Source organism: Callorhinus ursinus, unplaced genomic scaffold, assembly GCF_003265705.2.
Source record: "Callorhinus ursinus isolate GAN/ISIS: 27379988/994484 unplaced genomic scaffold, GSC_fseal_2.0 scaffold12, whole genome shotgun sequence".
Classification (NCBI taxonomy): Eukaryota; Metazoa; Chordata; class Mammalia; order Carnivora; family Otariidae; genus Callorhinus; species Callorhinus ursinus.
In genome coordinates this window covers 24,373,322-24,385,868 of record NW_027397074.1, presented here as the reverse complement: position 1 = coordinate 24,385,868, position 12,547 = coordinate 24,373,322, and the positions used below count along the sequence as shown (strand labels likewise).

Here is a 12,547-nt window from a genome sequence, read left to right as displayed (position 1 = left end):
ATTAAACCTATTCTTCCCCACTTCTAAAATTGGATTTGAATGTGAATGCTCGATTTCTTCTTAGAGATGGCTAATATTTGTTAGCTAATTTGAATAATTAGCCATACTAGACTGACCCTGAGTAAATCACAATTAGTCTGTTGGTCATCTTAACATCTCCTTTCTTGAATATCAAACATTTGGCATCTACTGTGTGTAGACATGAATAAAGCATAATTCCTGCCCTCAAGATGCTCATAATTAATTATGACATGCTGGAATCTGCTTGGAGCCCTATGGCACTAATTAAATAGAAAAGCAAAATGTATCTAATTATATATGGAAGGACATGTATATATAACTCACTTCTAGGTCTAAGAACTTCTTGGTTGCCTCTCCATTCACTCTTAATACTCATTATTCATAAATGATCCAATCCCTGGCATCTTCTCCATTTCAGGGTCCCCACCTCAGACAAAATCCATTGAATGGTCCTGCTATCAATTTTTATATTTCAGGGAGCCACTCCTTACATGTTTAAACTCTGAAATTTTTTGTCATAACATTCAGTTCTCTTTCTGTCTCTGGGAAGCTATTTCCTGTATTCTACAAATTCTTTTTTTTTTTTTTGAGATGACATATGTATGTTTGTAATTATGTTTAACTGATTTGTTCCCTTTGGCAGTTTATCTTGTAACTTTATCATGCTTTCCATGTCATATACATACATATTGATTTAAAATGTCAATTTTTGTGAGTTGTAGGTCCTATTACCTTTGATATTTATACTAGTTGAACTTTATTATTGTGGGCTAAGTATGGTGAGTGTATAGATATATATTTGCCTTGCTCTCTTATTCTAAATTATTTCATCTGTGTATTTAGTTTGCAGAGTCTCTGCAAACAAACTACCCTTTGTTTTAATAATTTATTTGATACAGGTATATTATTTTTTAAGATTTAGTTATTTTAGAGAGAGCATGTGAGCAGAGAGGGGGGCAGAGGGAGAGATTCTCAAGCAGACTCCCCGCTGAGCACAGAGCCCAACATGGGGCTCCATCTCACGACCTTGAGATCATGCCCTGAGCCAAAATCAAGAGTAGGATGTACCCACTGAGCCACCCAGGGACCCCTAATATAGGTATACTTAAAGGAAAAACAAATCATGGAATAGAGATTTATAACAAAGAGATAAATGAGGATTTAATTCTTCAATTGGAATTCAATTCTTTAATGGGAATTGATTATAGAATACAATTAAGCAGTATTTTCCTTTGTTCACTGTGTTTATACTATGTGTGACCTTAAAATACGCTAAGTCTTAGGCAATTACAATAACCTCTTCCATATTTTCTGAGATGGAAGAAATCTTTACGTGAATCTCTTGGCCCTGCAGCTTTTATGGTGGTGAATAGTTGAAGACACATACATGTGCACAACTGGTGAAGAGGTTTTGATAAGTTGAATAAGAAAAGATTGGGAGCAACTTTTTTTCTTTTTTGAGATGTGGTCTTATCCCTACCCCCTACTTAATGCATTTTTTTTTAGTTTTTATTTCAATTCCAGTTAGTTAACATAAGGTGTTATATTAGTTTCAGTAGAATTTAGTGACTCCTCACTTAAATACAACACCTGTGTTTATCCCCTATTTCCCCCATCGCCCCACCCTCTCCCCTCTGGTAACCATCAGTTTGTTCTCAGTAGTTAAGAGTCTGTTTCTTGGTTTCCCTCTTATTTTTTTCTTTGCTTGTTTGTTTCTTAAATTCCAAGTATGAGTAATACATTTTTAGTATTTTATTATGTGATTATGTGTAGGTTAGATCAAGCAGGTAGGCTGAGCATATGTATTTATCAATCTTCCTATTATATACCCCTTAAAATATGATAAAATATATGTTTAAAATAATACCTCATAGTTATCATATGTATTATATATAATATTATATATTATATATAATAAATATATTATATATAATTATATATATATTATAGGTATTATATATAATACTATAAAGATTTATAGTATTCAAGAACTTAAAATATGAACATGTATATATGTATCCCCAGACTGAGTTGTATACATTAAATATGTCCAGCATTTTACATGCCAATCATACCTCAATAAAGAGGTGTAAAACAAGAATTAAAAGTGATAAATGATGTTAATGTGGGGAACTGTGTGAGGAAGGAAGCCAGCAAATGTTGAGGTTCTTGACCGGTTCAGTGAAAAGATAAGGGCAGGAATTCATTCTCAACATGAAGATAAAAACATAGCTTCAACATGTGCTTCAAAATATTAATGGTGGGCCCTTAAGGATAGAAATAAAGTATATAACTTCAAAATGATTACGGAGAAGAAAAAGCAACACTCCACAATGAAAATAACAACCTTAATCCAACAAAGAAAAAAGAGAAAGGAAAAAAAGGAAAAGAAATAGAAGACAGCATGGTATATTTGGATTAAGTTTGGCTTCATATGACAGAAAACCTAAAAGTTAAATATTTGAGAAATGGGTTAAAAAAAGAACAAAACGAATAACAGCAGAGATAGGCAGTCTGAAACAGATGCTGCTGCTCCAAAACTCACATGAACGAGGGCTCCTTGTATCTCTCAACAATACTTCAGCCATGTGAATTCTTTAAGGCCACCTCATGATAACAGATGCCTGCTGAAGCTCAAACATCATGTCTATGTTGTAGACCAAATGTTGTAGACCAAATGAGAAAAAGAATGAAAAAGTGTAACTTGTCAGTCAGTCATACTTCCTATAAGCAGCTTTTCCAAAGGAAACAAGGGAAGGAAATGGAGCAACACACACACACACACACACACACACACACACACACACACACACACACACACACACCCTAGGGTGTTTTGAATTACTACCTAGGCCACCAGGAGTTCTTTATATAGTTTGGTTATTAACCCCTTATCAGATACATGATTAGCACATATTTTCTCCCATTCAGTAGGTTGCCTTTTTTGTTTTGTTCATGGTTTCCTCTGCTGTGCAGAAGCTGTTCAGTTTGATGTAGTCCCACTTGTTTGTTTTGCTTTTGTTACCTGAGCTTTTGATCCAAAATATCACCAAGACCTATGCTAAAGAGCTTGCCACCTATGTTTTCTTCCAGGAGTTTTCTGGTTTTAGGTCTTAAATTCAAGTCTTTAATGAATTTTGAGTTAATTTTAGTGTATGGTGTAAGATAGTGTTCAATTTCATTCTTTTGCACATGGCTGTCCAGTTTTCCCAACACCATTTACTGAAAAGGCTGTTCATTCTCCATTGTATGTTTGTGACTTTTTTGCTGTAAATTAATTGACCATATATTCATGGGTTTATTTCTGGACTCTTATTTTGTTCTATTGATGCATGTGTCTATTTTTTTATGCCCAAACCATACAGTTTTGATTACTATAACTGTATAATATAGTTTGAAATCAGGAAGTGTGATGACTCCAATTCTGTTCATTCTCAAGATTGCTTTGGCTGTTTGGGGTGTGTGGTGGTTCCATAACAATTTTAAGACTGTTCTTTTTCTATTAAAAAAATGCCTTTGGAGTTTTGATAGAAATTGCATTGAAACTGTGGATTGCTTTGGGGAATATGGACATTTTAACAGTATTAATTTTTCCAATATATGAGCACAGAATATCTTCCATTTATTTGTGTTTTCAATTTATTTTATAAACATCTTATAGTTTTTATTATATAGGTCTTTCACCCCTTTGGTTAAATTTATTCCTAGGTATTTTATTCTTTCCATTGCAATTGTAACTGGGGTTGTTTTCTTAATTTCTCTTCCTAATAGTTTGCTGTTACTGTACAGTACAACATATTTTTTTTTTTTTTTAGAATTTCAGCAACAGTATTTTTATTTGTAAATCATGCAAAGGCCTATGAAATAGGTTTTCTTAGAACAGACCCATCTTGGCTAACTCAGTGGCACAATTCAAAAGTGAAAAATTAAGATATATTCTTTGTACAGAAGAGTCTTTAATAAACCCAAGGAATGTTTTCCACCAAGATACAAACTAGACCCTAGTTTTGCACGCAAAGGCTGATGACTTTTATCACACACCAAGATTTGCTTTAATAGTTAAGGGACAGCAGTCAGGCTAGCAAAAAGTCACCAAGACAACAAAACATTTCCATGAGAGTAGTCATTTATTAACTGGCCAGATTACAAAAATAATCATGGCAGATACCTTAGTGCATCCTTATAATAAGCCTATTGATCTGGTCTTCCCTGTTACCAGCATCTCCACCTTCTACAAAATGGGTGGTCTTTTTCTTCATTCCCCTCGTGGAGAAGATAATCTGAAGGGCCATAAAAAGTTGTTTGCTTCTTTGAAACGTTTTCCAACAGTATAGATCGCGTGAATCAGATCCTCCATGCAGATGATGTCATATTTACCAAGAGATCGGGCAATCAATGTGTTATCTGTCAGGGCAATTCGCTTCTTGTTGGTTTTGCCATAACCACGCTTGTAGATCAATTCATTCACCGACTTCAGATTTAGGTACCCCCATGCTATATAAGGTTCCACAATCCTTAGCGTGTTAACTGAAGCCTTGTTGAGCTTAACAAAGGTGCCATTGAAGATCTGGCGAAGGCAAAGAAGCTGCAACACCTTTTGAACCTTTGGGCTCATACCATTGATACCTCTGATCCTGATGACAAATGCCAATTTTGGGTTCCGCAGGTACGTAGACGTTGCCAGCTTTTCTTGCCATCCGAATCTCAGTTCTGTACATCTGCCTACATTCCTTGTGGTAATGCTTAGCTTTTTCACAGATAAGCTTCCTTCTTGCCTTTCGAAGCATCTTCTGAGCAAACTTCTTCCTCAGACACTTGATCTTCAACTCTGCGAAATTCCTTCGCTTCTTCTTAAGGGTTTCTGGCACAGCAGGAACCTTCTTTTTCTTCTCTTCTGCACCCTCCATGGTTCCAGCCGGAAAAGAGCAGTACAACAGATTTTTATATATTGATTTTGTTTCCTGCAACTTTCCTGCATTTGCTTATTAGTTCTTTTTTTTTCTTTTTATTTACTTATTATTTATTTTTGGGTAAGTGAAGCAATAGAAGTTTATTAAGTGAAGATACAGAAAAAGCTCTAAAAGGTGAGAGGGGTCCCAACAACATTGCCAACAAGGGCCTTTAGAGTTGGTCTTTAATAGAAAGCTAACCAGGGAACTTAAATCCTTTCAACATCCTATTGATAACACCTTCAATGGCTTACTTCCTTTTTGGAGTCTGGTTATTCTTTGTTGCTCACAGGTGATTATCATAAAGACACCCACTCCACACGCCTAGGGCAGGGTGGTCCGATTTGTCCCCTTATTAGTTCTAATAGTTTTTTTTGTGGAGCCTTTAGGGTTTTCTGTATATAATATCATTTCATCTACAAATAGTGACAGTAAAACTGTCCAATTTGGATGCCTCATAACTTTTTTTTTTTTCTTAAATGCTCTGGCTAGGATTTCCAGTACTATGTTGAATAAAAGTGGCAAGAGTAAGTACCCTTGTTTCTGATCTTAAAAGTTTTCAGCCTTTCACCATAAAGTATGATGTTAGCTGTCATCTTGTCATATATGGCCTTTACTATGTTGAAGTATGTTCCCTTTATAAACCCACTTTGTTGAGAGTTTTTATCCTAAATAGATGTTAAATTTTGTCAAATGGCTTTTCTGCATTTATTGAGATGATCAATGATTTTTATCCTTCATTTTGTTAATGTGGCGTAACATTAATTTGTGGATATTGAACCATCCTTGCATCCCTGGAATGAATCCCATATGATTGTGGTGTATGATCCTGTTAATATACTATTAATTTCAGTTTGCTAATAGTCTATTGAAGATTTTTGCATCTATGTTGATCAAGGATATTGGTCTGTAATTTTCTTGGAGCATCTTTGTTTCAATGTACTTCTGAATTGTCTATATTAAAATGAAAATGTCTTTTGTGTTATATTTTTTAAAAGAAAAAATAAGATTCTTTAAATCCTGCATTACCCTTCAATGTTTGTTAGATTTTTATGAAAGGTTTTTTGTTGTTGGTGGTGGTTTTATTTTCTTCTTTTGTTTGTTTAGGTAACTGGACAACTGTCCTTAAATCTGACAGAGAGGGAGAGAAAGAAAGAGACTAAGAAGCCCAATATTATTTCTGTTCTATTTGGAGATAATATCTGGTGTTTGGGATCTGAGATACATAAAGTGAGTGGGGGGAAAATACATCCTCACCATGTTTGATAAAGTTATAGATTTATGAAGCAAGAAAAATAAATTCAAGCTGACACAAACTATGATGGTCTTTGGAACACTACCTCAAAGCCGGAAAGAAATTATGGAAATTATTTTGAGATGAGAATTTAACCTGTAGGAAATAAACCCTTTTTGTGACTAGATGTTTCAGGCAGATACCTAGATATATCCAAGGTTATGTGAATTCAAATGAGAAAGGTCAGTAAACTTCCACATAGAGGTGTAGACTAAAGGTTAGTTTTCAAGCCGTCCTGCATTGGCATGTGTTTCTTCTTGGGTCCTTCCTGACTGAGGAGGTAAGCTGGTGTTCACCGGCTCTAACTGGCTCCAAGTCTTTGCTCTAGTTTCTGCGTGAGAGGAGGCCCTTTGTTTGCATCACCCAGTACTTGTCCTTCTGCCTCCTCTTCCCTGGCTATGGGAACTCCTCCCCCGGTTCTCCCCCTCTCACCTCACTACCTCTGAAGTTGGTGTCATACCCTCATTGCTTTCCAGAGGCTAATCCAAAGACAGGAGGGAGGTGATGGCCGCCTGGGTAGAAGAGGAAGGGTGAGATCCATGATCCCTTGCAAGGGTATGTTTTCCAGAGGGCTAAGAGTTAAGGAGACTCACCTTGGTGATTTTATTGTGTCCTTTAGGGGTTATTGAAGATCTTCCACATGGAGACACTAAAAGGGAGAGAGTAGGAAAACAGTTCTCTCACAGCCTAGGTAACTTTGTTGGCATTTGAAGTACCTGGAAACAACACTGAGAACAGAAAATGTGTTCCCTGTTTACTGTTTGTTTTTATACCTTGGTTCTATAAATAGAATACCTTTATCTATAAGGAAAATACTGACTGAACTGGCTTAAGCAACACAGAAATTTATTTTAGATCATAACAAGAAATCCAGAGACAAGATGGTTCTTCCATAGTTGGCTAATTCTCTGGTTCAGTGGCCTCATCAGGAACATGAGTTCTTCCTCTCATTCTGCTCCTAGCATCCTTAGCGTATTGGATTTGTCCTCAGAAATAGCCCCCCTCATGGTTGCAAGACACTACTACAGTTCCAAACTACCTCTGGACACAGTATCCAGTGTTTGAGAGGTCATTTTGTCCCATGTGTTTCTTTTACAAAACACATCTTTCCCAGGAACCAGTCCCCCCGCCTTGGCAGATTTCTCTCATGTCTCATTGGCTAGACTGTGTTTTCTTGCCCTTGTCAAACACAGTCCCTGGTTGGGGGGAAGAAGATTACTAGAATTGCCTTAGATTTGTCAGGAGTTAACCTGAGCTGGAGGAATATATATATCTATACAAAATTGTGGTTCACTTAAAAAGAGGATAATGGAAATTGGAGAGGTAAACATCAACTTTGGCTACACTGATTGATTATATGGAAATAATTCTAATAATAATGATAATCTTTATTAAACATGTACTATTTGGCACCTCTTAACAAACTTAGAGGTATCAATATCAGCTTTAATTTGTAGATGAGGAAATAAGCTTAGAAAATGTAAATAAAATGCCCCCACAAAAAAAGATGAGGCGGAAACCAGCAAGTTCATGCTCTTAAATACTTCACGTTTTATACCCCTCATATGTTCTAAAATGATCTATTATGAACTTTCTTCCTTTGTTGGTAGATTGGCTTTAAGAATGCTTGCTCTTTTGATTTTACTGTGATAAAGGCCAGAGAGATTGCATGCTGTTTTCTACTGCAAACCATAACTGATGTTAAAAGTCTGGATATGTCAGGTTTTCATAAAGGGCACCAAGCGGAAGACGTGATAATGAAGTCTCTTTTCTACCCTATTCTCTTTCAGGTCCCCAGTGCTATTTCCTCTACAACTTTTCCATTTCACTCTCATCTTCCCCACTTCTTAGAATTCCAATGAAAAGAGCTGGAAATAGCAGTTTTTATGTTTTAATGAACATTCCCCTGTGTCCTCCCCTTTTATCACTACCTCCTTATTATGAGCTGATTTGTCACTTAAGTATCACAACAAAGCCTACTTAAGTATCACAATGCAGTGCTGGTCTAAAAAACCTAGGGTCTCAGAGAGGATACTACCAGTGACGTAATCAGCAGCTCCATGTAGGTCCCTGCACAGGATGGAGTTGTAGAGTTCAGAGGGCGCTCCTCCAGGAAAGCAGTAGTAAGGAAGTGTAAATTTCATTATGCTTGACACTGTGTTACCTGAGCCTTCTTACAGGCTATTAACACCTGGCAATGGACTGCAAAGGTAGGATTTCACAAGAACAGGATTTATTTCTTATTTAAAGCTAACATTTTTTTAAGTTTTCAAGTATGAATTTGTTGCTCACTCTTCAGACATGTTTAAGTTTCTGAAAGGGGAGAGTTAAACCTTGTAGATCTCTCAAAATTTCTGGTCTCAAATCTGGTAACTAGGGGGTTAAGTATTACATTGAATTTGGGTAGATCTGAGTGAGCTTCAGAGTCAGTGAATCATCTGAACATATTTAATTTAGAATTTCTTTGATTTTAAGTCATAATTGTATGTGTGTGTGCATGTATGTCTGTGTGTGTGTGTTTGAATTTAACATGGTGGATGAGACCAAACACTAAATTTTTTTTTTAGGTATGCCATTTGATGAGATTGGAAACTATTGTTTTTAAGTTGCATCGAGTCTTCTGCCTTTTTTTTTTTTTTTAAGATTCTATTTATTTGTCAGAGAGCACAAGCAGGGGGAGTGGCAGGCAGAAGGAGAAGCAGGCTCCCCGCTGAGCAAGAAGCCCAATATGGGACTCAATCATAGGACCCTGAAATCATGACCTGAGCCGAGGGCAGACACTTAACTAACTGAGCCACCCAGGTGTCCCCAAGTCTTCTGCCTCTTTAAGAGCAAAGGCTTAAATTACTTCAGAGGAAGTCTCTTTTTGGATTATGTGAAAAGTTGGTCTGGTCCAAAATGTTTGGTTTCTCAGTAAGAAAGCAATTAAAGATGCTTCCCCAAGGTCATGCTGGTAACTGGTATCAGGATGGAAATGGGACCCTAGGTTTCTACCTCTCGGCTAAGGCATTTTCTTCTCAACCACACTACCACCCATTATTCGCCAACTTAGAAATCCTCTGCCTTTGTGGTTTAACACTCTTAGGGCACCATTTTGAAATTCTTAATATTTTTATCTCCAAAGTCCAATAAAATAATGCCTAAACAAATTCAAGTCAGTTTTCTAATCCTTGTAACTAAAAGAGATTTGACATATTGCATAGACATTTATAGGTCTATGAAATATTCACATAAGGATAACAAGGGTGGTAGTTGGGAGCACTAATTATCAAGTACTCTTATCCTGTGTCAGAATTTGATTTGACAAAGGTGGTATCCTATGATATTTATTTGCATTACATTTTAAATCTTAGGATGGCTTCCCTTCACTGGTTAGCACATTGGCATGGAAGCTACTTCATCTTTAAATATATGAGAATTTATGGATTGCAACCTTTTGAAGACAGAAAACATCAGAAACCAAAACCTCATAATTTATTCGGAACAAAAACAGATGAATTATTTGTCTAAGGGAGATGGGTATTTGTCTTAAATACTGACATTAGAAAAAAATGTAATTAAGAAGAAAGTAGTTACTCTGAAACCTACTGTCTGTTAATCTAAGGGAAATAAATAGCACATTGTGATAAAGAAAACAGTCTAAAAAGTAAAAACGTTGGGGTTTTTCGGCAAAGAAAGAACACACCGTTTTTGAAAGGTAAGGTAAGGCGAAATGAAATTTCCTTCAGTTAGGAGAGAGACTTTATAGCAAGCTAGCAAATTTGTCAGGTTTCCAAATCCATGCTGTTATTTGTGCTGGCATTTTGCTCCCGGACCCTCAGGCCCTGCCTGGCTGGGATGAGAGTCTTTGCTTTGCTGTAGATCTTGTTAAGCAGTGTTTGGGGAAATCCCACCCTGGGACTCTGCAAAGCTTCGGGTTTTTATCTCATCCAAGTTCCTACTAAGTAAGATTAATAAAGTTGCATTTAGCCTTCCTCTCAGAAAGCAAAGGACTGCAGCTCTCCGGGGCTCAGCACAAAAACAGTGCTTCGTGCACCTGCACTGATTTTCACATATTCTCCCTTCAGTGTGGGTGGGGGTTTCCCCCATTACCTCCAAACTGAAAAGATTTGAGACAGGAAAAAAAAAATTACTTCTGTCTCTTTATCTACTGTAGCTCTGTGTCATCCTGCAAGTGCTTATAAACGTTTCTCCCAAATGAATGGAACGATTAAGTCTTTAAATATTATGAAGGTACCAGGAAAGGTTAGGTTTCCTTTCTGGAATTTCCAGAAGCTTCTATTGCACATAACCGTAAGTCAGCACATCCTTTTTATTTCTTCAATGTCCATCCACAATGCCCGTGTGGGCTAGTGTCAGGAGGACTGTTGGCCTAAAAAGCAAACTAAAGTTCTCAGTATATGCAATCACACATAATTGTTAGTCACTAACACCAACATTGCTTAGTAAGTCTTACTGACTGACTAAAGCAAATTCTACCTTTTCTCTATACTGTTGAATTTTTATAGCACTCCTGCTCAAGAGCAAGTATATTCCACCTAAGTCATTCACAGTATAGGTAGTACATGTGTATGTATGGGGTGGTGGGCACGAGGTCACATTCTATGTTTACGTATGTTGGACATTACCCAGTGTTTCACACTCAAAGAAAAAGAAATTGTAAGAACGCTTTCTTCTATGTTCCTGGCTACTCAGAATTTACATCAATTGTCAAAAAATTAAAACTGAAGATTCATTGTACAGAAACTGAGAGTTCAGAGATAAGATGTATTTTGATGGAAAAAAATAGCCTTCTGTGTTCTACAACCTGGCTCCATAGGGAAAACCAGCCCTAGATCTTAAGGGGAAATGTGTAGAAATAGTGACATGGTACATAAAGATTCTCGCCTGACTTCCATTTAATATTTGGGTTACATTAAGAAGACTTTGTAAATGAGTCAACAAATATTTATGAAGCATTTACAAGAAAATACACATGACAGGGTCAGCTGGACATCTGACACCAAGGAAAGCATGTATGTGTCCAAGGAGCCCAAAAATGGCCCTGGAAATTTATCCTAAAGAACTCCAGAATTCGGGGCACCTGGGTGGCTCAGTCGGTTAAGCGTCTGCCTTCGGCTCAGGTCATAATCCCAGGGTCCTGGGATCGAGCCCCGCATCGGGCTCCCTGCTCCGTGGAAGCCTGCTTCTCCCTCTCCCACTCCCCCTGCTTGTGTTCCCTCTCTCGCTGTGTCTCTCTCTGTCAAATAAATAAATAAAATCTTAAAAAGAACTCCAGAATTCCCTGGCCAACTACATGGTCCAATGTGTCTAACACATTGCAGAAGAGACTTTCTCTAAACTTGTTATTTCTAACTCCTGCCTGGGACTCTAAAGGCCACACGGTACCTCATCTTTAACCTTTGTGAAGGTTCTGCGTTCCAGAATTGGTGCTCACTAGGGAAGCACAGTAGTGAGGTAAGCAAAGATGACCTTCGACGTTATCCCATCATCCATTCCGCAGCATCCTTCCAGCCCTTTAATTGTGACCTTCTACAGAAAGGTTTGGTAGTATTTCTGGAAGCATAAAACTCTGTGTTCAGATTCAATTTCTACACTTTGTATTTGAGTGATCTTAGGCAAGATACCTAAACTGACTGAGTCTTACTTTCTCTAAAATGAGAAATAATAATATCTATCTACCTCATAGAAGACAACTTGCGCAAGAGTATTTTTTATTCAAGTATAATTCAGTGTTATGCTAATTTGAGGTGTACTGTATAATGATTCAACAACTCTATGTTTACCATGGCATTTGTACTCTTACTCCCCCCCTTATCTATTTCACCTGTCACCCCACTCCCCCTCCCTCGACAGAGAACCACGAGTTCTCTGTATTTAAGAGTCTGCTCTTTTCATCTTTTTTCTTTGTTTTGTTTCTTAAATTCCACACATGAGTGAAATCCTATGGTATTTATCTTCCTCTGACTCCTTTCACTATGCATTATTCCCTCTAGATCTATCCATTTTCTTGCAAATGGCAAGATTTCATTCCTTTCTATGGTTGAGTAATATTGCATTGTATATACATACCACATCTTTTATCCGTTCAACTATCAGTGGATACTTGGGTTGCTTTCATATCTTGGCTCTTGTAAATAAACGTAAAAATGCTGCAATAAACTTGGTGCATATATCTTTTCAAATTACTGGTTTTTTTTTTCTATTCTGAGTAAATACCCATTAGTGGAATTATTGGACCATATGTTAATTCTATTTTTAATTTTTTGAGGAATCTCCATAC

General features: G+C 37.0%; 1 pseudogene; it reads right to left on the bottom strand.

The window, feature by feature from the left end:
* Positions 1-4,276: 4,276 nt before the first annotated feature.
* LOC112825305 (large ribosomal subunit protein uL30 pseudogene) lies at positions 4,277-4,928 on the bottom strand (annotated as a pseudogene).
* Positions 4,929-12,547: the final 7,619 nt, after the last annotated feature.